Below are 24331 nucleotides of genomic sequence, written 5' to 3'. Positions count from 1 at the left end.
CAAAGGAACTGTATAGCAGTATTAAAAATTGTGGGTGCACGTAACCCCCATATATTCTTTGAATTCCCAGTCAGACAATGGCACTGTATACCAGTATTAAAAATTGTGGGTGCACGTAACCCCCATATATTCTTTGAATTCCCAGTCAGACAATGGCACTATATACCAGTATTAAAAATTGTGGGTGCACATAACCCCCATATATTCTTTGAATTCCCAGTCAGACAATGGCACTGTATAGCAGTATTAAAAATTGTGGGTGCACATAACCCCCATATATTCTTTGAATTCCCAGTGAGACAATGGCACTGTATACCAGTAGCAAAAATTGTGGGTGTATATAGCCCCAATTCTATTGCTAGGGGACTTGCAGGGTATTTCTGAGGTGAAGGTGGGGGGGCACACCGTTGGAACGGGGATTTGGGGTGTATATATGGGGTATACGGGAATACACTGTCAGTGTGTTCCATTCAGGATCCTGGGAAAGCTGGGTTGCGGCGATTGAGCCCGTCAGTGCCACGTTACACTGACAAGCTTCTCCCTGGAATTGAAGTTATATGTAAGCCCAATATATTCTTTGAATTCCCAGTCAGACAATGGCACTGTATACCAGTAGTAAAAATTGTGGGTGCACATAACCCCCATATATTCTTTGAATTCCCAGTCAGACAATGGCACTGTATACCAGTATTAAAAATTGTGGGTGCACATAACCCCCATATATTCTTTGAATTCCCAGTCAGACAATGGCACTGTATACCAGTAGTAAAAATTGTGGGTGCACATAACCCCCATATATTCTTTGAATTCCCAGTCAGACAATGGCACTGTATACCAGTATTAAAAATTGTGGGTGCACATAACCCCCATATATTCTTTGAATTCCCAGTCAGACAATGGCACTGTATACCAGTATTAAAAATTGTGGGTGCACATAACCCCCATATATTCTTTGAATTCCCAGTGAGACAAAGGAACTGTATAGCAGTATTAAAAATTGTGGGTGCACGTAACCCCCATATATTCTTTGAATTCCCAGTCAGACAATGGCACTGTATACCAGTATTAAAAATTGTGGGTGCACGTAACCCCCATATATTCTTTGAATTCCCAGTCAGACAATGGCACTGTATACCAGTAGTAAAAATTGTGGGTGCACATAACCCCCATATATTCTTTGAATTCCCAGTCAGACAATGGCACTGTATACCAGTATTAAAAATTGTGGGTGCACATAACCCCCATATATTCTTTGAATTCCCAGTCAGACAATGGCACTGTATACCAGTAGTAAAAATTGTGGGTGCACATAACCCCCATATATTCTTTGAATTCCCAGTCAGACAATGGCACTGTATACCAGTATTAAAAATTGTGGGTGCACATAACCCCCATATATTCTTTGAATTCCCAGTCAGACAATGGCACTGTATACCAGTATTAAAAATTGTGGGTGCACATAACCCCCATATATTCTTTGAATTCCCAGTGAGACAAAGGAACTGTATAGCAGTATTAAAAATTGTGGGTGCACGTAACCCCCATATATTCTTTGAATTCCCAGTCAGACAATGGCACTGTATACCAGTATTAAAAATTGTGGGTGCACATAACCCCCATATATTCTTTGAATTCCCAGTCAGACAATGGCACTATATACCAGTATTAAAAATTGTGGGTGCACATAACCCCCATATATTCTTTGAATTCCCAGTCAGACAATGGCACTGTATACCAGTATTAAAAATTGTGGGTGCACATAACCCCCATATATTCTTTGAATTCCCAGTCAGACAATGGCACTGTATACCAGTATTAAAAATTGTGGGTGCACATAACCCCCATATATTCTTTGAATTCCCAGTGAGACAAAGGAACTGTATAGCAGTATTAAAAATTGTGGGTGCACGTAACCCCCATATATTCTTTGAATTCCCAGTCAGACAATGGCACTGTATACCAGTATTAAAAATTGTGGGTGCACGTAACCCCCATATATTCTTTGAATTCCCAGTCAGACAATGGCACTATATACCAGTATTAAAAATTGTGGGTGCACATAACCCCCATATATTCTTTGAATTCCCAGTCAGACAATGGCACTGTATAGCAGTATTAAAAATTGTGGGTGCACATAACCCCCATATATTCTTTGAATTCCCAGTGAGACAATGGCACTGTATACCAGTAGCAAAAATTGTGGGTGTATATAGCCCCAATTCTATTGCTAGGGGACTTGCAGGGTATTTCTGAGGTGAAGGTGGGGGGGCACACCGTTGGAACGGGGATTTGGGGTGTATATATGGGGTATACGGGAATACACTGTCAGTGTGTTCCATTCAGGATCCTGGGAAAGCTGGGTTGCGGCGATTGAGCCCGTCAGTGCCACGTTACACTGACAAGCTTCTCCCTGGAATTGAAGTTATATGTAAGCCCAATATATTCTTTGAATTCCCAGTGAGACAATGGCACTATATGGCAGTAGCAAAAATAGTGGGTGTATATAGCCCCAATTCTATTGCTAGGGGACTTGCAGGGTATTTCTGGGGTGAAGGTGGGGGGGCACACCGTTGGAACGGGTATCGGGGGTATATATCGGGTATACGGGAATACACTGACAGTGTATTCCATTCAGGATCCTGGGAAAGCTGGGTTGCGGCGATTGAGCCCGTCAGTGCCACGTTACACTGACAAGCTTCTCCCTGGAATTTAGCTCTTATAAGAGCTGTTGGTTGTCTTCTCCTTCCTATCCTAGCCTGTCCCTGCCTACCCAGAATCTAAGCCCTAGCTAGCTGGACGGAAACCTCCGTCCTCGGTGAATTGCAAGCTCAGAATGACGCGAAGCTGGGCGGCGCTGTTCTTTTAAATTAGAGGTCACATGTTTTCGGCAGCCAATGGGTTTTGCCTACTTTTTTCAACGTCACCGGTGTCGTAGTTCCTGTCCCACCTACCCTGCGCTGTTATTGGAGCAAAAAAGGCGCCAGGGAAGGTGGGAGGGGAATCGAGTAATGGCGCACTTTACCACGCGGTGTTCGATTCGATTCGAACATGCCGAACAGCCTAATATCCGATCGAACATGAGTTCGATAGAACACTGTTCGCTCATCTCTAGTGATAACGGCAGGAACCTGGTAGCGGCTCTGGAGCTTGCCAGCCTCCAACACGTTCCATGCCTGGCCCACTTCTAACTTAGTGGTGCAACGTTTTTTGAAAACATACCCCAAAGTACATAAGCTACGGTTGAAAGTGCTGCGCTTGTGCGCCCACTTTTGCAAGTGTACAGGAGCCGCTGCTTGCCTCCGAAGCCTCCAGCAACGCCTCCATCTGCCAGAACACTGGCTGATAAGTGACGTCCCCACACACTGGAACTCAATGTACCACATGTTGAGTAGAGTGTATGAGCAGCAGAGACCTTTGATGGAGTACCATGTCCAAAACCCAAGGGTTCCTCAGAGTCAGCTCCCGCAGTTTCTGCACCATGAGTTTCCATGGGTGGCAGACTTATGTGAAATCCTTTCCCATCCTTTCCACTGGACACGAAACATTAGCATGCGCTCATCACAACTCTGGATATGGCAGCTGCGTTAAGCAGGGTGCAGGGTACAACGCAGACCAGGCCCGAGCTGTGGTTATGTGCGGTTTTCAGTAAGGGAACAGTGAGCAATTGTAAGAGGAGTTGGTGGACGACGAGGCCACCGACCCGACATGAACAGGGGTGATGTCTAGGGGCGAAAGCAGTGTAGATGTGCAGACAAACAAAAAAGGTGTCTAGAAACAGAGGCATAAACTGGGGTGATGTCTAGGGGCAAAAGCAGTGTAGATGTGGAGGGAAGCTAAATCAACAAAAAGGTGGCTAGAAGCAGAGGCATAAACTGGGGTGATGTGTAGGGGCGAAAGCAGTGTAGATGTGGAGGGAAGCTAAATCAACAAAGAAGGTGGCTAGAAGCAGAGGCATAAACTGGGGTGATATCTAGGGGGCGAAAGCAGTGTAGATGTGGAGGGAAGCTAAGCAGCAAAAACGGTGGGTAGAGACAAAGGCATGCAAAACTCTACCCTGTTTCAAGACTTATTCCTAGGTCTGGGACACGTTAATGGCCCCCTGGCTAAATTACCGCCACTCAGCGGCCTATTGTCACCAGGAGGGACACGTTAATGCCCCCCCCCCCCCGGCCAAATTACCTCCACTGAGGGGCCTAGTGTAACCAGAAGGGACAAGTATAGGCACATGTTGTGGGAGTACCTGGCCGACCCCAGCTCTGTCCTCTCCAATCCCTCTGGGTCCTACACTTATTTTCTCTTCTCTTTTGCTGCAATACACAAATCTTTTGAAGTTCCTTTGGGATCTCAGAGGAGGTGGCCTCAGTGCTGAAAAACACATCTGATGCACCTTGACGATATGCATTAAGAGAACCCTCGAGCAACCAAGTGTAGTCAGCTAGCATAGCATCGAGCATGGCTAAATGAAGAGAAAAGTTGTACCACTTCCAGAGATAGTAACTTCAGTGCTGCAGTTGGCAATGGACGGTGTAACGGGATTAGCTCAGGGATCGCTGTCTTGACCACTTTTTGGCACAAAATGAAAGTTCAATCCAGCCAAGTATGGTGCAAGGATTTAACCCCCACATATCCCAAAACCTGGAGTAGCTGAATGGAGTAGAGACACCAATACTCCCTGCTCCAGCAGCCAGACCTTTACCAGAGTTTTGGTAAGACCCACCAGCCAGGAGCGCAGCTTTGCTCAGCTGCACCAAGATTGTGTATGACAGGAACCTGGGAGAAATGTATACTCCTTCTCCCACTTTTACCCTGGTCCTGTCACAACAGTCACACCAGATGTTCAGATTGTCCTTCATTAAAGTTTCCTTGTACTTTAGGAAATAAACTTGTGAGGGTGAAAGGTTGAGATATCGCATCAAACAATTGTAATGTCCCGGTCCTGCTCGTCCAGTTCCCTTTAATAGTCCTTGCAGACCGAGATGGTATGGACATTTGCATATAAGGTAAAGAATTTCCTCCCTCTTCATTCCTTCTATATATTTACCAGTGTTTCTATTTTACCAGAGCCAGCACACAGGGGGTCTATTAATGCGCCATCTTGTGGATGTTTTTGTGAACTACACCTACCTATAGTTGCCAGTGTAATTTGAGTTGCCAGTGTACAGGAATGTCCAGTATGATCAGGTGACCTTCAGGACCAATCAAGCTCCCTTGACTGGCCTGGAGGAGGAGGAGTTGGGGACCTTTTGTCTGGGTCTTTGTGTGGAGCTAGCTGTAGACACAGACATGTGGAGCTGAAAATGGCAGCCAAGTCTCAGGGCACTCCAAGCAGAGATGTCTTTTCTTCTGTACTCAAGATCCTCCTCAAAGAGTGTTTCCCTCTGAAGCTCCAAGCCTACAAGCACTAAAGTTGACGGACCTGTTTTATCCATACATCTGGGACTTCTACACGTATCTCTCTATTCAAGTAAGTCTTTGGGACAAATCTATATTTAAGAAGCCCATAGCTAGTCTGGCAGAATTTGAGGGTTTCCCGCTGCTGACAATTCTAGTTGCTCTTCTACATACGTGTACCCAGTTTTTTGAGGACTAACCCCCTGGATACAGGCCATCTATACAAGTATATACAAGTTTAACTACCCAAGCAACTACTAATTAACCACTTCAGTACCGGGCCAATTTGTGGTCCAGGACCAGACACATTTTAGGTTTATTTTGTATGTGCGGTTTTGAGGGCTGTAACATTTTTCCCGTATGTCTCAGTCAACTAATTTTTGCGTCTTTTTTCGGGGACACATAGGGCTTTATTTTTATGTTATCTTTATTTTCGAATGTGTTTTAATTTTTTTTATATCTGGGAAAATATAAACAAAATAGGAGGGAAATTGTGTCTGGTTTTCAATTTTTTTTTTTTATTTAATAACACAAAGTGTCACTGAAAAACTTTATAAAATAGTTTTTCCTCTCTGTTACGGTAATTTTTATTTTGTATGGTGTCGTCGGGGGTGGGGCTATAACCTTTAATAACAGCGTTTTATTAGCGTATTATTTATTTATTTTTTATTATTTTATTTACATTTTTTAAAAAACTTTTTTATTATATTTTTATTTTTTTTCAGATTGTGTCCCCATAAGGTAATAAGAGACCTTTGGGGACATCTGATCACTTATTTTTTTGTACTGGAGGCTGATTTCTCCTATAACTGGGGCTGCTACATTTAACCTCAGATACAGGAGGAATCCAGCCTCCTGCACACTGTATATACAGCTTACTAAGCTGATCTGAGTCCTGTAGGACCCAGCAAGGACTCTGGTAAGACTCTGTCTCACGTGTCCGCCGGGTCAGAGGGCAGCTGATCTATGGCAGCGTCCATAGCTGTGTATACAGCGCTCATTGAGCGCTGTAAACACAGCGATCGAGAAGGCAGGGGATAATAAATCTGCCCTGTCTTCTCTCTGGGAGCTCCGGATGAAGTTACAGCCGGCTCCTAGTGAAAGCAGCTACACGATCTCCGTGCAGCTGCTGTGTTCTGATGGACATACAGGTACGTCCTGTCAGAACTAGGCAATCACTTCCCGGACGTATATAGTCTATGGGCGGTCCGGAAGTGGTTAAACTATCCAAAGCATTCCTGCTCCAAACTCCATCACCTGCTTAATTGGACACTGCCTACAAAGATCGCTGTATTGTATGTGAAGAATTACTCCATATTTACATTTGTATTACTTTGTCCTGCTAGTAAAAGAGCAACGACTACCCCCGAGACCTGGTTGTCTGTTGTCATTGTCAGATATCACGTGGGGGTGGGTAGTCGGGGACATCAAAAAGGAGATTTTGTGCACATTTGGGACTCAGGGACCCCCTAAAAGCCAGCCACATCTGATATATTACCCGTGATACCAGCCCTGGCCCTCCTGAGTGTTACACAATCCTTATCTGTACTTGTGTGACTGTGAAGAATGCCAACAGTTGCCCTTGGAAATAGGTAGGCATGAGTGACCTGAGTATCAAATATATTGTTTAGTATATCACACCATATTGAGGGGAAGTGGTTCAACAGAGGGAGAAAAGGACCCGAAAAGAGATCCTGGGAGGGCGGAGAAGTAATGTCTGCAGTTGTACTACATTTATATAGCAGTTTTCAGTGTTCTAGTACCAGCTTCTGTTGCTTGTACTGCTTGAGTTATTGGTTGAAATAATGTCACAGACATAAATGAAAAATAGACCCTTAAAAATTGGATTGAGCTGATATAGCCTGAGTGAATTTCTGAGTCTCCCACTTAGCTTTAGGGGGTAGACCCTTAAAAATTGGATTGAGCTGATATCGCCTGAGTGAATTTCTGGGTCTCCCACTTAGCTTTAGGGGGTAGACCCTTAAAAATGGGATTGATCTGATATAGCCTGACTGAACTTCTGGGTCTCCCACCAAAGTTTTGGGGTTACACACCGTGAAAAACTGAAAAGAGCGGACATAGCCTGACTGAAATTCTGTCTCTCCCACCTAGGTTTTGGGGTTACACATAAAGGAGGGTCCTTTTTTGATGAATGGACAAGCTGAACACTTCCCACAGGGAAATGTCCCCATTGGCCTTTGACTTGAAAGCCATGTTAGTTTTTCTTCCTCCATAGGCAGCACACTGTGTACCATAATACAGTGTATGAGTGAAAGCATAAATCTATGTTGGCATTGATGGTACATGACCGTATAAGTGTGTAGCGTAAGCACTAAGAATGTATGCATGTGGAGCAACTCTCCGAAAGAAACATTGTATCCAGCTCGTACGATAGCAGAATTGGATGCAGAAAACACTAAGAGTATGCGCATGCGTTGACTATCTCGCATTTGGTGACACTGGCCTGCAACATCGTAAGTCCGGTGAATTGCGCATGCGTGAGGTATAGTGGAGGAGTGCCGCGCTCCGCCAATGGGTGAGAGGGGCGTGTCAAAAGAGAGACGGCTGCTCCACACGCAATGTAACCCACGTCACAGACAAGCATTGGCCAGCTGAATGAACGGGGGAGTGGCTTTGCACGTATAAGCGTGTAGTCCGGCTGGGCAACTCACCGCTGAAAGTGAGAGCGGCGGTCCTGCTGGCGGTCAGCGTATCAACCGCCCATATTATCTTTAAAACAAAGCAGTTATTACTGCTACTACTTTGAGAAATTAGTAGACCCCTGATGAGTAAAACGAAACGCGTAGGGTCAGAATCAAGTTAAGACTAGCGGTATTTCACCCTCGTATGTTGGGTCTGAACGGGGACGTAGCCAGTGACCCCCTCCCCCCTTGGTTGGCGTGGCATAAGGCCAGTAACCTCCAAGTGGTGTGGTAGCGTACACTGAGCTGTAAGCAACCAGTCCTCTGTTTAAAGACCTCTATGAGGAGTCAAGACGCATATTGGTATTAGGGAGGCAGTAACTATCAGGGTATACACAGCCATGGTAGTAAGCTCCCAATACAAATACTGGTAATTTCTCATTATTGGATTTATGTTGTATTGTCATAAACCGGGATTTTAAAAGGTTGAAATAAATGTTAATTTTTAATTTCCTATGGGAGGTGTGATCAACCTCTCTACTGTGAATATATTTAAATAGGAAATTTGATATAATTTGTTACATACAGTGAGTTTATTGTCGCTTTGGGGTTACACACCCTAGATATCTGGATTGACCGGACATAGCCTGAATGAAATTCTGTCTCTCCCACCTAGGTTTTGGGGTTACACACTGTGAACAACTGTATTGAGCGGACATAACCTGACTGAATTTCGGTGTCTCCCACCTAGGTTTTGGGGGTACACACCCTGGATATCTGGATTGAGCGTACATAGCCTGACGTAATTGCTCTGTATCCTTGTTTTGGGGTTACACAGCCTGAAAAGCTGTTTTGCATGTATATAGCAAGAAGTAACTGCAGTGGATTGCTGCAATTTTTCACGAAACAACAAAATTCAAGTATTTTTAAGCTATATGAACTTGTAAATGCAGTGGATTGCTGCTTTTTTTCAGCCCCCCAAATTCAAGGCTTTTTAAAGCTATATGAACTTGTAATTGCTGTGGATTGATGCTATGTTTCAGGCCCCCCAAAAATTCAAGGCTTTTCTAGCTCTATATGAACTAGTCACTGCTGTGGATTGATGCTATGTTTCAGCCCCCCCCAAAAAAAAAAAAAAAATTCAAGACTTTTTCCAGTTATATAAACTTGTAATTGCTGTGGATTGCTGCTATGCTTCAGGCCCCCCAAAATTCGAGGCTTTTTCCAGCTGTACATGAACTCGTCACTGCTGTGGATTGATGCTACGTTTCAGGCCCTCCAACATTCAAGGCTTTTTCCAGCTCTATACGAACTAGTCACTGCTGTGGATTGATGCTATGTTTCAGGCCCCAAAAAAATTTCAAGGCTTTTTCCAGCTATATGAACTTGGAAATGCTGTGGATTGATGCAATGTTTCAGCCCCCCCCCCCCCCCCCAAAAAAAAATAAAAAAAAAAATCAAGGCTTTTTCCAGCTATATGAACTTGTAATTGCTGTGGATTGATGCTATGTTTCAGGCCCCCCCCCCCAAAAAAAAAAAAAAAAAAAATCAAGGCTTTTTAAAGCTATATGAACTTGTAATTGCTGTGGATTGATGCTATGTTTCAGGCCCCCCAACATTCAAGGCTTTTTCCAGCTCTATATGATTAACTAGTCACTGCTGTGGATTGATGTTATGTTTCAGGCCCCCCAAAAATTCAAGGCTTTTTCCAGCTATATGAACTTGTAATTGCTGTGGATTGATGCTATGTTTCAAAAAAAAATAAAAAATTCAAGGCTTTTTAAAGCTATATGAACTTGTAATTGCTGTGGATTGATGCTATGTTTCAGGCCCCAAAAAAATTCAAGGCTCTTTCCAGCTCTATATGAGCTAGTCACTGTTGTGGATGGATGCTATGTTTCAGGCCCCCAAAAAATTCAAGGCTTTTTCCAGCTCTATTTGAACTAGTCACTGCTGTGGATTGATGCTATGTTTCAGCCCCCCCCAACCCAAAAAAAAAAAAAAAAAATCAAGGCTTTTTCCAACTATATGAACTTGTAATTGCTGTGGATTGATGCTATGTTTCAGGCCCCCCAAAAAATTCAAGGCTTTTTCCAGCTCTATGTGAACTAGTCACTGCTGTGGATTGATGCTATGTTTCAGGCCCCCCCAAAAAAAATTCAAGGCTTTTTCCAGCTATATGAACTTGTAATTGCTGTGGATTGATGCTATGTTGATGCCAAACCCACAACCACGCAGACGGGTGTTAGGGTAAGACCCAAACGTATTCCTTTTGTTCATACTTACCACCCCTTCAATTATAAAGTACACCGGATTATACGCAAACATTGGGGCACCTTAAAGAACTCCTTTCCCAATGTTGAAGAATTTCAAAACGGGTTCATGCCCTGCTATAAGCGCCCCCGCAATATACGGGATACCGTAGTGAAGGCGGACCTTGGCTCTAATCTGAAGGTTCCGAGACAGACATTCCTGGACACGCCCAGAAGAGGCACCTTTCCATGTTTAGGTTGCTTACAATGCTCAAACATTCTCAAGGGGGACAAAATGTATCACCCCCTATCTGGACGTGTTTTTCCATCACAGGGTTTCTTCACCTGTGAATCTACATATGTAGTGTATCTGATTAAGTGCCCGTGCGGTCTCGCATACGTTGGGGAGACAACCCAGCGTGTGTGGGACCGCATACGCCAGCACAAATCGAATATTCGATGCCGACTGCTACATTTGCCGATTCCGGCCCACTTTATCAACCAGAATCACAACATTGCACAGTTAAGGTTCCAGGTACTCGAACAAGTTGAGGCACCTAGGAGGGGGGGAGATAGGATTCGCCTCCTACAACGTAGAGAAGCATTCTGGATATATACCCTCCAGACAATGGAACCCCTGGGGTTAAATAGAGAATATGACATTGCTGCTTTCCTGTGAATCTGGACCTGATGTACTAATATGTGTTTCCTGTTTTCCAGAATCGCCGTTAGACACTTCAGTGACATCATCTAAGAGGTATCCTTGGTCAATTCTCTGGCAACATTGACTGTATGTTCTATCATCTTTTTGTCCCTTTTATTATTTAATTATCATTTTTTTCTTTTTCCTCTTCTCCTTATTTTCAACTCCTGGTTCTGTTTTCCTTAGTCCATCTATCTCCCCTGTCCCACCCCATATTCCACAGCTTTACATAAAGTGACTCATCAGTTCATTTAGTCATAGTTGTAGATGCAGTGCTGCTGCAATCTGATCTCTGCCCCTGGAGCCGGTCTCTGCCCTGTGGCAGAGACGTGCTGTGACTCCGACGCTGTGAGCCTATGTCACCATGGTCACGGGGAAACACCTTCCCACGTGACTGTCCAGCCGCACGGCCGCGCTCCCATAGACTTACATGGGACGTGCGCCTTGACTCACGTCATGACACACGGCGCGCATGCGCCGTGCCGACAGGGCGGGCCGGCTCAGCGCACGATAAAGCGCTGACCGCCCGCAGTCTCTACCACACCACCAATGATAGAGGACATCTCACATCGGCCTCCAGAGGTAAGGAACAACATGGGGCCCCCCCCCTATACTTCATTAGCCACTTAACTGGGCATATAGTCAACTCTTTATTTATATCCCCTAGGACACACTGCACCACCAATGCTAGCTCCTCCAGGGGGATACTGAGCCAAGCTCCACAGGTAAAATCCTTCCCCATATCAGCCATTGATTCAAATATATATGTATATATATATGTCACGGAGCGAAGGTATACGTCTTCCTCCGGATGGTCTTTTGAATCAACAGGGACGCAAGAGGTCGGGAGACAACAGCAATTTATTGTAATCCACAAAGTTAGTAGCCGGCGGCGGTCACATCAACCGTAACAATAATAAGTCCACAGAAGTCACAATCCAATGATAACTTTGGTTCCTTGGTCCTGTAACTAAATCCTGGCTCTCTACAGAGCTGTGCACAGGCCGGCTAACACATACTAACTGCTAGCTATATCTATGTACTAAACTGTTACTTCCTATATCTGGGGGTGGGAAGGGCTGAGTCACAGATCCTTCCCCCCTCACCTATACCAAGGAGAGCAGACTCCCTGTCTACTATGGACAATGCACAGTCCAACATCTTCTTGGAGACACTGATCAGATTATCTCCACCCATTGTCCTCACTAGTTAGAGGTATTTGCATACAATGTGCTAACACACTAGACCCGAATCAGCCAACTACACACTGATGTTTACAACAGGTTAGAGAATACATTCCACATGAAATATATATTACACATTGCCTATAGTATAGACTCTAACCATCCCGTGACAACCCCTCCCCCTCTCAAAACATGTGCATGATGCAATTGGCCTACACAGGTGAATTGGGGAATGCACATCAGTCTCTATAGCTCATATGTCCTCCTGCCGGGATAACCCATCTGTGTTCTGGTGTTGGTTCCCTCGGCGGTGCTGAATGGTAAAGTTGTAGGGTTGAAGGGCTGGCATCTGTCAGAAAATCCGGTGGATCCATGTTGGCATCTCTCTGAGCTTGGCTTCGGGTCACTGCTCCCACAAAGTGGCACTGTAGATTTCCAACATCGTTGCCTAACAGAACATCGGCCGGCAGCCCGCTCATCACACCAATTGTGCATCGTTTTGGTCCATAACCATAGTCGAGTTCCACGGTAGCTTTAGGAATACGTCTTTGAGTACCCCCTGCCAACTTGATAGAAATGCCAGGGCCCTCCTCTAGGGCCTCGGGTCGCACAACTCGGGGGTCCGCTACCGTTAGGAAAGCTCCCGAGTCCCAGAATCCAACAACTGTTCGGCCATCCAGTAGGACCTCCTGCAAGTGCTTCCGCTGAAGGTTTGCGGGATGTGTGGCGGAAGGCTGAATCCCATAGACCCCTGGAGGTGGAACAGATGGGTCATTCATGGAGTCATCTGGAAATGGGGCCAAACTTTCTGTCCTAGGGGTGGTTCCCAGGTAGTGAATAGGCCGGGATGCCACGGTGGCCCGTGCCCCCATGTTAGCAGGGCAACTAGCTTGCAAATGTCCAGGCCGCCCGCACCCAAAACATCTGCGCTCTAGCATTCTTCCAGTAGGTCGTTGTCTAGGGACAGGGTTGTTCATAGCTGGAGGCCGATGGGCTGGGGCAGGGGTAGAGGGGGAATTGTAATCCTGAGGCCGGGCACGAAAGGTGGGTGGCTGGCTGAAGGGTGTCTGGCGGACTGTGGTAGTTTTCCGCTCCTCTGCAAACAACCTCTTCCACTGCGGCTTGATGGTCAGGCCCTCATCTGCAAGGGAAGCAGCTTGCTCAACTGTGGCTGGGTTCCTTTCCAGCACCCACTCACGGATCTCAGCGGGGCACTGGGAAAAGAACTGTTCCTTAAGTATGACTTGGAGGATCTTATCGACTGTGACAGCCTCCTCTCCTTCTAGCCAGCGCTTGCATGCTTGCTTCAACTTGTGGGCGAACATGTGAAAGGAGCTTCCCCCATTGTAAGACAAAGAGCGGAACTGAACTCGGTAGGTCTCTGGAGTGACTGCATAATACTTCTGCACCGCTCTTTTAATGGCCTCATAGTCCCGCTGATCACTAGGGTCCATGGCTCTGAGAGCTTCCGCAGCCCCATCTCGTAGGTGCCCCACCAGATACCGGACCCAATCCTTCTCTGGGACTTCCATCAGGCGGCACTGGTGTTCGAAGTCCTGAAAATATCCATCAACATCCCCAGCCGCTTCCTCAAAGGTCTTGAAGTGTTTATGGGAGACATATGGTGGTTCTCTCACTCTTGGGCTGGGGGTCGACGTTTGATTATAATTCCGCGTAGTTATCTCAGCCATTCGCATTTCATGCGCCATTCTTTCCTTTTCATGCGCCATTCTCTGTTCCTCCTTCTCCGTTTCCTGAGCCCTCTGTAATGCTCTACTCCTTTGCTCTGCAGTTGCTTCTAGCCCCAGCACTGCCAATTCCTCCTCATACAAAACAACCCATCTGCTCTTTTGGGTCTGTACCTGCCACTCCTGTATCTCTACTGTCTCCTGGGGGCAGCCCTCCTCATGGTCGCTTTGCAGGGTCATCTCCTCCAGTGCCTCGATCAGTTGATCTTTCGTTCTTCCCTGGTAACTCAGGTTTAGTTCCCGGGCCCTTACTTGTAGACTTGCCATAGTCCAGTTCCTGTATTCTGAGGTTGTGGCTCCATTAATCGCTGGGCTGCTGTAGTCCATCTCGCTGTCCGCTGTTGATCCCACCGCTGCCACCAGTTGTCACGGAGCGAAGGTATACGTCTTCCTCCGGATGGTCTTTTGAATCAACAGGGACGCAAGAGGTCGGGAGACAACAGCAATTTATTGTAATCCACAAAGTTAGTAGCCGGCGGCGGTCACATCAACCGTAACAACAATAAGTCCACAGAAGTCACAATCCAATGATAACTTTGGTTCCTTGGTCCTGTAACTAAATCCTGGCTCTCTACAGAGCTGTGCACAGGCCGGCTAACACATACTAACTGCTAGCTATATCTATATACTAAACTGTTACTTCCTATATCTGGGGGTGGGAAGGGCTGAGTCACAGATCCTTCCCCCCTCACCTATACCAAGGAGAGCAGACTCCCTGTCTACTATGGACAATGCACAGTCCAACATCTTCTTGGAGACACTGATCAGATTATCTCCACCCATTGTCCTCACTAGTTAGAGGTATTTGCATACAATGTGCTAACACACTAGACCCGAATCAGCCAACTACACACTGATGTTTACAACAGGTTAGAGAATACATTCCACATGAAATATATATTACACATTGCCTATAGTATAGACTCTAACCATCCCGTGACAATATATATACAACTACTGGTTGAGCTTGAACATTAGTTTTTTTCCTTACTCCAGCGGACCCTGCTTCCTACACTATACAGGCATCTTTACCAGTATACCACATCCGGTCTGACAAGGGTAAGCTGCTATCCCACATTATCTCTGTCACACTAAGCATACCATGAGCTTGGATCACACTAACTATCAGCGCATTTGTTCCTTTGATAGACTGGTTGGAACCTCCACATTCCACCTATGCTATTACCTGGTGTTCCCCTTTGAAATACTATTTGAAGGGTGAGCATCTTATCCATTTGATAACACGCTATACATATACCACTTCAGGACATATTCTCATTCTAGTATATTTTTCTCTTTTTAGGCTTATACCTCTTATCTGGGCATCTCCCATTTTCTATATCTTCAACTAAACCTGAAACGGTATGTCTTATAATAGATCTGTACTGAATGACTATCGCTTTCTTCTTGTCACAGGGATGCCTTGTTATTCAAGAGATCATTTCACTCTTTCTAGTCCATAAGGGACACTAGCTTGGCTCTAATTCTCTGGCCTATACTCTCCTCATGAATGACCAAGGACCTCAACAGCTAACAATCGGCGAATTATATTCTATGTTATCTGTATGACACGGGTTAAATCTTCTGTTATATCGACTTGAACTTCTGGTTTTCTATAGTATATATGCTCAAGTGATGATCTTGTATATTTTGTACATTTTGTATATTTGGTATAGTCGGTTTATTATCAAGTCATCTCTTTGTATATTATCACATGAGATGCTTTGGTGGAATACTCACTTCTGTCTTGTCTTACACTTTGCTCATTTGTAGAGTCTGAAGAAGGCCATACCGGCCGAAAACGTTTATTTTGTTTTCACCAAGCCGTGTACAAATCTTCAAATATTAAAGCAATCACGCAAAAGATCCATTGTTTGTCGGTGGGATTCTTTATTGTACCACGTCACAGACAAGCATTGGCCAGCTGAATGAACGGGGGAGTGGCTTTGCACGTATAAGCGTGTAGTCCGGCTGGGCAACTCACCGCTGAAAGTGAGAGCGGCGGTCCTGCTGGCGGTCAGCGTATCAACCGCCCATATTATCTTTAAAACAAAGCAGTTATTACTGCTACTACTTTGAGAAATTAGTAGACCCCTGATGAGTAAAACGAAACGCATAGGGTCAGAATCAAGTTAAGACTAGCGGTATTTCACCCTCGTATGTTGGGTCTGAACGGGGACGTAGCCAGTGACCCCTCCCCCCTTGGTTGGCGTGGCATAAGGCCAGTAACCTCCAAGTGGTGTGGTAGCGTACACTGAGCTGTAAGCAACCAGTCCTCTGTTTAAAGACCTCTATGAGGAGTCAAGACCGCATATTGGTATTAGGGAGGCAGTAACTATCAGGGTATACACAGCCATGGTAGTAAGCTCCCAATACAAATACTGGTAATTTCTCATTATTGGATTTATGTTGTATTGTCATAAACCGGGATTTTAAATGGTTGAAATAAAGGTTAATTTTTAATTTCCTATGGGAGGTGTGATCAACCTCTCTACTGTGAATATATTTAAATAGGAAATTTGATATAATTTGTTACATACAGTGAGTTTATTGTCGCTTTGGGGTTACACACCCTAGATATCTGGATTGACCGGACATAGCCTGAATGAAATTCTGTCTCTCCCACCTAGGTTTTGGGGTTACACACTGTGAACAACTGTATTGAGCGGACATAACCTGACTGAATTTCGGTGTCTCCCACCTAGGTTTTGGGGGTACACACCCTGGATATCTGGATTGAGCGTACATAGCCTGACGTAATTGCTCTGTATCCTTGTTTTGGGGTTACACAGCCTGAAAAGCTGTTTTGCATGTATATAGCAAGAAGTAACTGCAGTGGATTGCTGCAATTTTTCACGAAACAACAAAATTCAAGTATTTTTAAGCTATATGAACTTGTAAATGCAGTGGATTGCTGCTTTTTTTCAGCCCCCCCAAATTCAAGGCTTTTTAAAGCTATATGAACTTGTAATTGCTGTGGATTGATGCTATGTTTCAGGCCCCCAAAAAATTCAAGGCTTTTCTAGCTCTATATGAACTAGTCACTGCTGTGGATTGATGCTATGTTTCAGCCCCCCCCCCCCCAAAAAAAAAAAAAAAAAAAAAAATTCAAGACTTTTTCCAGTTATATAAACTTGTAATTGCTGTGGATTGCTGCTATGCTTCAGGCCCCTCAAAATTCGAGGCTTTTTCCAGCTGTACATGAACTCGTCACTGCTGTGGATTGATGCTACGTTTCAGGCCCTCCAACATTCAAGGCTTTTTCCAGCTCTATACGAACTAGTCACTGCTGTGGATTGATGCTATGTTTCAGGCCCCAAAAAAATTTCAAGGCTTTTTCCAGCTATATGAACTTGGAAATGCTGTGGATTGATGCAATGTTTCAGCCCCCCCCCCCAAAAAAAAAAAAAATCAAGGCTTTTTCCAGCTATATGAACTTGTAATTGCTGTGGATTGATGCTATGTTTCAGGGCCCCCCCCCCCAAAAAAAAAAAAAAAAAAAAATCAAGGCTTTTTAAAGCTATATGAACTTGTAATTGCTGTGGATTGATGCTATGTTTCAGGCCCCCCAACATTCAAGGCTTTTTCCAGCTCTATATGATTAACTAGTCACTGCTGTGGATTGATGTTATGTTTCAGGCCCCCCAAAAATTCAAGGCTTTTTCCAGCTATATGAACTTGTAATTGCTGTGGATTGATGCTATGTTTCAAAAAAAAAATAAAAAATTCAAGGCTTTTTAAAGCTATATGAACTTGTAATTGCTGTGGATTGATGCTATGTTCCAGGCAACCCAAAAATTCAAGACTTTTTCCAGCTATATGAACTTGTAATTGCTGTGGACTGATGCTATGTTTCAGCCCCCCCCCCCCAAAAAAAAAAAAAAAAATAAATAAATAAATAAATAAAAAAATTCAAGGCTTTTTAAAGCTATATGAACTTGTAATTGCTGTGGATTGCTGCTTTTTTTCAGCCCCCCAAATTCAAGGCTTTTTAAAGCTATATGAACTTGTAATTGCTGTGGATTGATGCTATGTTTCAGGCCCCCAAAAAATTCAAGGCTTTTCTAGCTCTATATGAACTAGTCACTGCTGTGGATTGATGCTATGTTTCAGGCCTCCCAAAAAATTCAAGGCTTTGTCCAGCTCTATATGAACTAGTCACTGCTGTGGATTGATGCTATGTTTCAGCCCCCCCCCCCAAAAAAAAAAAATAAAAAAAATTCAAGACTTTTTCCAGTTATATAAACTTGTAATTGCTGTGGATTGCTGCTATGCTTCAGGCCCCTCAAAATTCGAGGCTTTTTCCAGCTGTACATGAACTCGTCACTGCTGTGGATTGATGCTACGTTTCAGGCCCTCCAACATTCAAGGCTTTTTCCAGCTCTATACGAACTAGTCACTGCTGTGGATTGATGCTATGTTTCAGGCCCCAAAAAAATTTCAAGGCTTTTTCCAGCTATATGAACTTGGAAATGCTGTGGATTGATGCAATGTTTCAGCCCCCCCCCCCCCCCCCCCCAAAAAAAAAAAAAAAAAAAAAATCAAGGCTTTTTAAAGCTATATGAACTTGTAATTGCTGTGGATTGATGCTATATTTCAGGCCCCCCAACATTCAAGGCTTTTTCCAGCTCTATATGATTAACTAGTCACTGCTGTGGATTGATGTTATGTTTCAGGACCCCAAAAAATTCAAGGCTTTTTCCAGCTATATGAACTTGTAATTGCTGCGGATTGATGCTATGTTTCAAAAAAAAATAAAAAATTCAAGGCTTTTTAAAGCTATATGAACTTGTAATTGCTGTGGATTGATGCTATGTTCCAGGCAACCCAAAAATTCAAGACTTTTTCCAGCTATATGAACTTGTAATTGCTGTGGATTGATGCTATGTTTCAGCCCCCCCCCCCCAAAAAAAAAAAAATAAAAAAAAAATTCAAGGCTTTTTAAAGCTATATGAACTTGTAATTGCTGTGGATTGATGCTATGTTTCAGGCCCCCAAAAAATTCAAGGCTCTTTCCAGCTCTATATGAGCTAGTCACTGCTGTGGATGGATGCTATGTTTCAGGCCCCCAAAAAATTCAAGGCTTTTTCCAGCTCTATTTGAACTAGTCACTGCTGTGGATTGATGCTATGTTTCAGCCACCCCCCCCCAAAAAAAAAAAAAAATCAAGGCTTTTTCCAACTATATGAACTTGTAATTGCTGTGGATTGATGCTATGTTTCAGGCCCCCCCAAAAATTCAAGGCTTTTTCCAGCTCTATGTGAACTAGTCACTGCTGTGGATTGATGCTATGTTTCAGGCCCCCCCAAAAAAAATTCAAGGCTTTTTCCAGCTATATGAACTTGTAATTGCTGTGGATTGATGCTACGTTTCAGGCCCTCCAACATTCAAGGCTTTTTCCAGCTCTATATGAACTAGTCACTACTGTGGATTGATGCTATGTTTCAGGCCCCCAAAAAATTCAAGGCTTTTTCCAGCTATATGAACTTGGAAATGCTGTGGATTGATGCAATGTTTCAGCCCCCCAACATTCAAGGCTTTTTCCAGCTCTATATGAACTAGTCACTGCTGTGGATTGAAGCTATGTTTCAGGACCCCCCAAAAATTCAAGGCTTTTTCCAGCTATATGAACTTGGAAATGCTGTGGATTGATGCAATGTGTCAGCCCCCCCCCCCCAAAAAAAAAAAAAAAAAAATATATCAAGGCTTTTTCCAGCTATATGAACTTGTAATTGCTGTGGATTGATGCTATGTTTCAGGCCCCCCAACATTCAAGGCTTTTTCCAGCTCTATATGAACTAGTCACTGCTGTGGATTGATGTTATGTTTCAGGCCCCCAAAAAATTCAAGGCTTTTTCCAGCTATATGAACTTGTAATTGCTGTGGATTGATGCTATGTTTCAGGCCCCCCAACATTCAAGGCTTTTTCCAGCTCTATATGAACTAGTCACTGCTGTGGATTGATGTTATGTTTCAGGCCCCCCAAAAATTCAAGACTTTTTCCAGCTATATGAACTTGTAATTGCTGTGGATTGATGCTATGTTTCAGGCCCCCCAACATTCAAGGCTTTTTCCAGCTCTATATGAACTAGTCACTGCTGTGGATTGATGTTATGTTTCAGGCCCCCAAAAAATTCAAGGCTTTTTCCAGCTATATGAACTTGTAATTGCTGTGGATTGATGCTATGTTTCAGGCCCCCCAACATTCAAGGCTTTTTCCAGCTCTATATGAACTAGTCACTGCTGTGGATTGATGTTATGTTTCAGGCCCCCCAAAAATTCAAGACTTTTTCCAGCTATATGAACTTGTAATTGCTGTGGATTGATGCTATGTTTCAGGCCCCCCAACATTCAAGGCTTTTTCCAGCTCTATATGAACTAGTCACTGCTGTGGATTGATGTTATGTTTCAGGCCCCCAAAAAATTCAAGGCTTTTTCCAGCTATATGAACTTGTAATTGCTGTGGATTGATGCTATGTTTCAGGCCCCCCAACATTCAAGGCTTTTTCCAGCTCTATATGAACTAGTCACTGCTGTGGATTGATGTTATGTTTCAGGCCCCCCAAAAATTCAAGACTTTTTCCAGCTATATGAACTTGTAATTGCTGTGGATTGATGCTATGTTTCAGGCCCCCCAACATTCAAGGCTTTTTCCAGCTCTATATGAACTAGTCACTGCTGTGGATTGATGTTATGTTTCAGGCCCCCAAAAAATTCAAGGCTTTTTCCAGCTATATGAACTTGTAATTGCTGTGGATTGATGCTATGTTTCAGGCCCCCCAACATTCAAGGCTTTTTCCAGCTCTATATGAACTAGTCACTGCTGTGGATTGATGTTATGTTTCAGGCCCCCCAAAAATTCAAGACTTTTTCCAGCTATATGAACTTGTAATTGCTGTGGATTGATGCTATGTTTCAGGCCCCCCAACATTCAAGGCTTTTTCCAGCTCTATATGATGAACTAGTCACTGCTGTGGATTGATGTTATGTTTCAGGCCCCCCAAAAATTCAAGGCTTTTTCCAGCTCTATATGAACTTGTAATCGCTGTGGATTGATGCTATGTTTCAGCCCCCCCCCCCCCCCCCCTCCAAATTCAAGGCTTTTTCCAGCTATATGAACTTGGAAATGCTGTGGATTGATGCAATGTTTCAGCCCCCCAACATTCAAGGCTTTTTCCAGTTCTATATGAACTAGTCACTGCTGTGGATTGAAGCTATGTTTCAGGACCCCCAAAAAATTCAAGGCTTTTTCCAGCTATATGAACTTGGAAATGCTGTGGATTGATGCAATGTGTCAGCCCCCCCCCCCCAAAAAAAAAAAAAAAAAAAAAATTCAAGGCTTTTTCCAGCTAAATGAACTTGTAATTGCTGTGGATTGATGCTATGTTTCAGGCCCCCCCAAAAATTCAAGGCTTTTTCCAGCTCTATGTGAACTAGTCACTGCTGTGGATTGATGCTATGTTTCAGGCCCCCCCAAAAAAAATTCAAGGCTTTTTCCAGCTATATGAACTTGTAATTGCTGTGGATTGATGCTATGTTTCAGCCCCCCCCCCCCCCCCAATTCAAGGCCTTTTGCAGCTATATGAACTTGTAATTGCTGTGGATTGATACTATATTTTAGCCCCCCCCCAAAAAAAAAATATATAAATAAATAAATAAATAAATTCAAGGCTTTTTCCAGCGATATGAACTTGTAATTGCTGTGGATCCTGGCTATTCTGTGTGCGGACAGCCAAAAATGAACGCTGTTTCTCTACTATATATGAAGTTGTATCTGTTGTGTATCTCTGTTTTCCACCGTCTGGGGAAAGCTGGACTGATGTCCCTACAGTGTATAGCTCTGAGAAGAGCTGTTGGTTTTCTTCTTTAGTTCTTGCCTGCCTATCTGAAGCTAATCGCTATCTAGCCCTCAGCAGATATGTTTCTCTCCCTATGTCTGACGGCCAAAATGGAGAATAGAGTGGCGGCCGTTCTTATGAATGGGAGGTCACATGTTTTTGGCAGCCAATGGGTTTTTTTCAGTGCCTCCGTTGTCGTAGTTCCCATCCCACCTCCTCTGCACAGTTATTGGTGCAAAAAACGCGGCAGGGAAGGTGGGAGGGGACACGAATTTTTCGATTGTGAACGAATACATCGAACGCCATGATATTCGATCGGATACCTATTCGATCGAACGGCGTTCGCTCATCTCTAGTTGCTACCAATCCCTCCAGTCCGTGTGAATGAGACCCTCTCAGTGCTCCAGCAACAGGAGGCAAAAGAGTTCCTGCAGAAAAATAGACGCAAGTTCTCTGATCTACCAGGACGTACACACCTGATAGAGTACCATGTAGAGACAGAACCTGGGAGGAAAGTAAACCTCAAACCCTACAGAATACCAGAGGCACGTAGGGAGGTAGTGTCAGCTGAGGTTAAACGTATGCTGGAGTTAGGTGTAATTGAGGAATCCAAAAGTGAGTGGTCTAACCCAATTGTATTGATACCAAAGCCCAATGGTACTTGTCGGTTCTGCAATGATTTTAGAAAATTGAATGAGATTTCCAAGTTTGACGCTTATCCCATGCCCAGGGTTGATGAGTTGATTGAGAAGTTGGGTAATGCCAGGTACATAACCACACTGAACCTGACAAAAGGTTACTGGCAAATACCTTTGTCTAAAGAAGCCAAGGAGAAAACTGTCATTGTTCTTCCAGAAGGTCTGTTCCAGTACAGGGTTATGCCATTTGGTTTGCATGGAGCTCCTGCTACCTTTCATGGGTTGATGGACCAGATCTTACGACCACATCGTGATTACGTAGCAGCTTACCTGGATGATGTAGTCATTCATAGCCCAGACTGGGGAAGTCACCTCTGTAAGGTGCAGGCAGTACTGGACTCCATAAGTGAGGCAGGCCTTACTATCAACCCTGAAAAATGTGCTTTAGGGCTGGAGGAAGCCAAGTACCTGGGCTATGTCATTGGCAAAGGGGTAATAAAGCCCCAAATCAATAAAATGGAGGCAATACAGAACTGACCAAGACCGCTAACCAAGAAGCAAGTCAGGGCATTTCTTGGCATTGCGGGCTACTACCAGAGGTTTGTGCCAAACTTTGCCTCTATTGCAGCTCCTCTCACTGAACTGACGAAAGGTGGGAAGTCAGTGATGATCCACTGGACACCAGAGGTAGAGGAGGTGTTCAAGAGGTTAAAGCAAGCTCTATGCCAGCAGCCAGTGCTGATAGCCCCTGACTTTAGGAAGGCGTTCCTGGTGCAGACAGATGCCTCAAATGCAGGTCTAGGAGCAGTGCTGTCTCAGGTTGTAAATGGTGAGGAGCATCCAGTAACGTACCTGAGCAGGAAGCTGTCCCCTGCTGAGAAAAACTACACCATTGTAAGGGCTAGTTCACACGTGGGCAAAGGGGAGGTTTTTGACAGCGGAATTCGCTTCAAAAACCTCTCCTTTAACATGGTGGTCTATGTAGACCACTAGCTTTTTTTTTCCTCCTAGCGTTTTCCGCCTGAAGAAGCGACATGACCTTTCTTCAGGCGGAAAACGCCTGAAGAATTGCATAGAAGTGAATGGGAGGCGAAAACCGCGCGGTAAAAAACCGCGTGTTTTTTGCACACAAAACCGCGCGGTTTTTTGCAAAAAACCGCGCGGTTTTCGCCTGCAGTTTCTATAGCACATATAGGAAAAAAAAACCCTAGCGAAAACCGCGTCAAAAACCTCGTCAAAAACCGCGTGGAATGCAAAAAACAGCGTCAAAAAAACTCCTCGAGGTTTTTTACCTCGCACAAATAAGCTAGGCGGTTTTCACGTGTGAACTGACCCTAAAGAGGGAATGTTTGGCCATTAAGTGGGTGCTGGATGCTCTGAGGTATTACCTCCTAGAGAGAAAGTTTAAATTGATCACTGACCATGCTCCTCTTACATGGATGAAAATCAATAAGGACAGAAATGCTAGGGTCACCTGACGGTTCCTGTCTCTGCAAAATTTTGTGTTTGATGTAGAACACAGGCCAGGGAAATTATTGGGAAACGCTGATGCCCTGTCAAGGGTGCATTGTATGATGGCCACAAATGCCCAGCCCTCTGGTCTGGAGAAGAGGGGGGGATATGTAAGCCGATGGCTGGTCAGATAATGGAGGGGGTGTACATCTCACCCAGACCACTCAGGTGGTTGGGATGAGAAAACTCCAGGAATATTTGTTCTCAGCAGACAACTTTCATCTGCTGAGCATTTTGGTAAATGCTCAGTACTGGGCTGGATTTTTAGGAATGACAGGTAGGTTGGTAGTGGGACCTGTCATTCCACCCCCTACAGTCCACACTTTGGGGATGTTCCGGCAGCGACTCAGCTGCAAAGAATCTCCTCGTCAAGGAGGCTTAAGAAGTTGCTCCAGCAGCAACTCTCTTCGCTCTCTTTCGCTC

This window comes from Leptodactylus fuscus, chromosome 10 (genome assembly GCF_031893055.1).
Source record: "Leptodactylus fuscus isolate aLepFus1 chromosome 10, aLepFus1.hap2, whole genome shotgun sequence".
Classification (NCBI taxonomy): Eukaryota; Metazoa; Chordata; class Amphibia; order Anura; family Leptodactylidae; genus Leptodactylus; species Leptodactylus fuscus.
Note: the sequence above shows the minus strand (reverse complement) of the source record.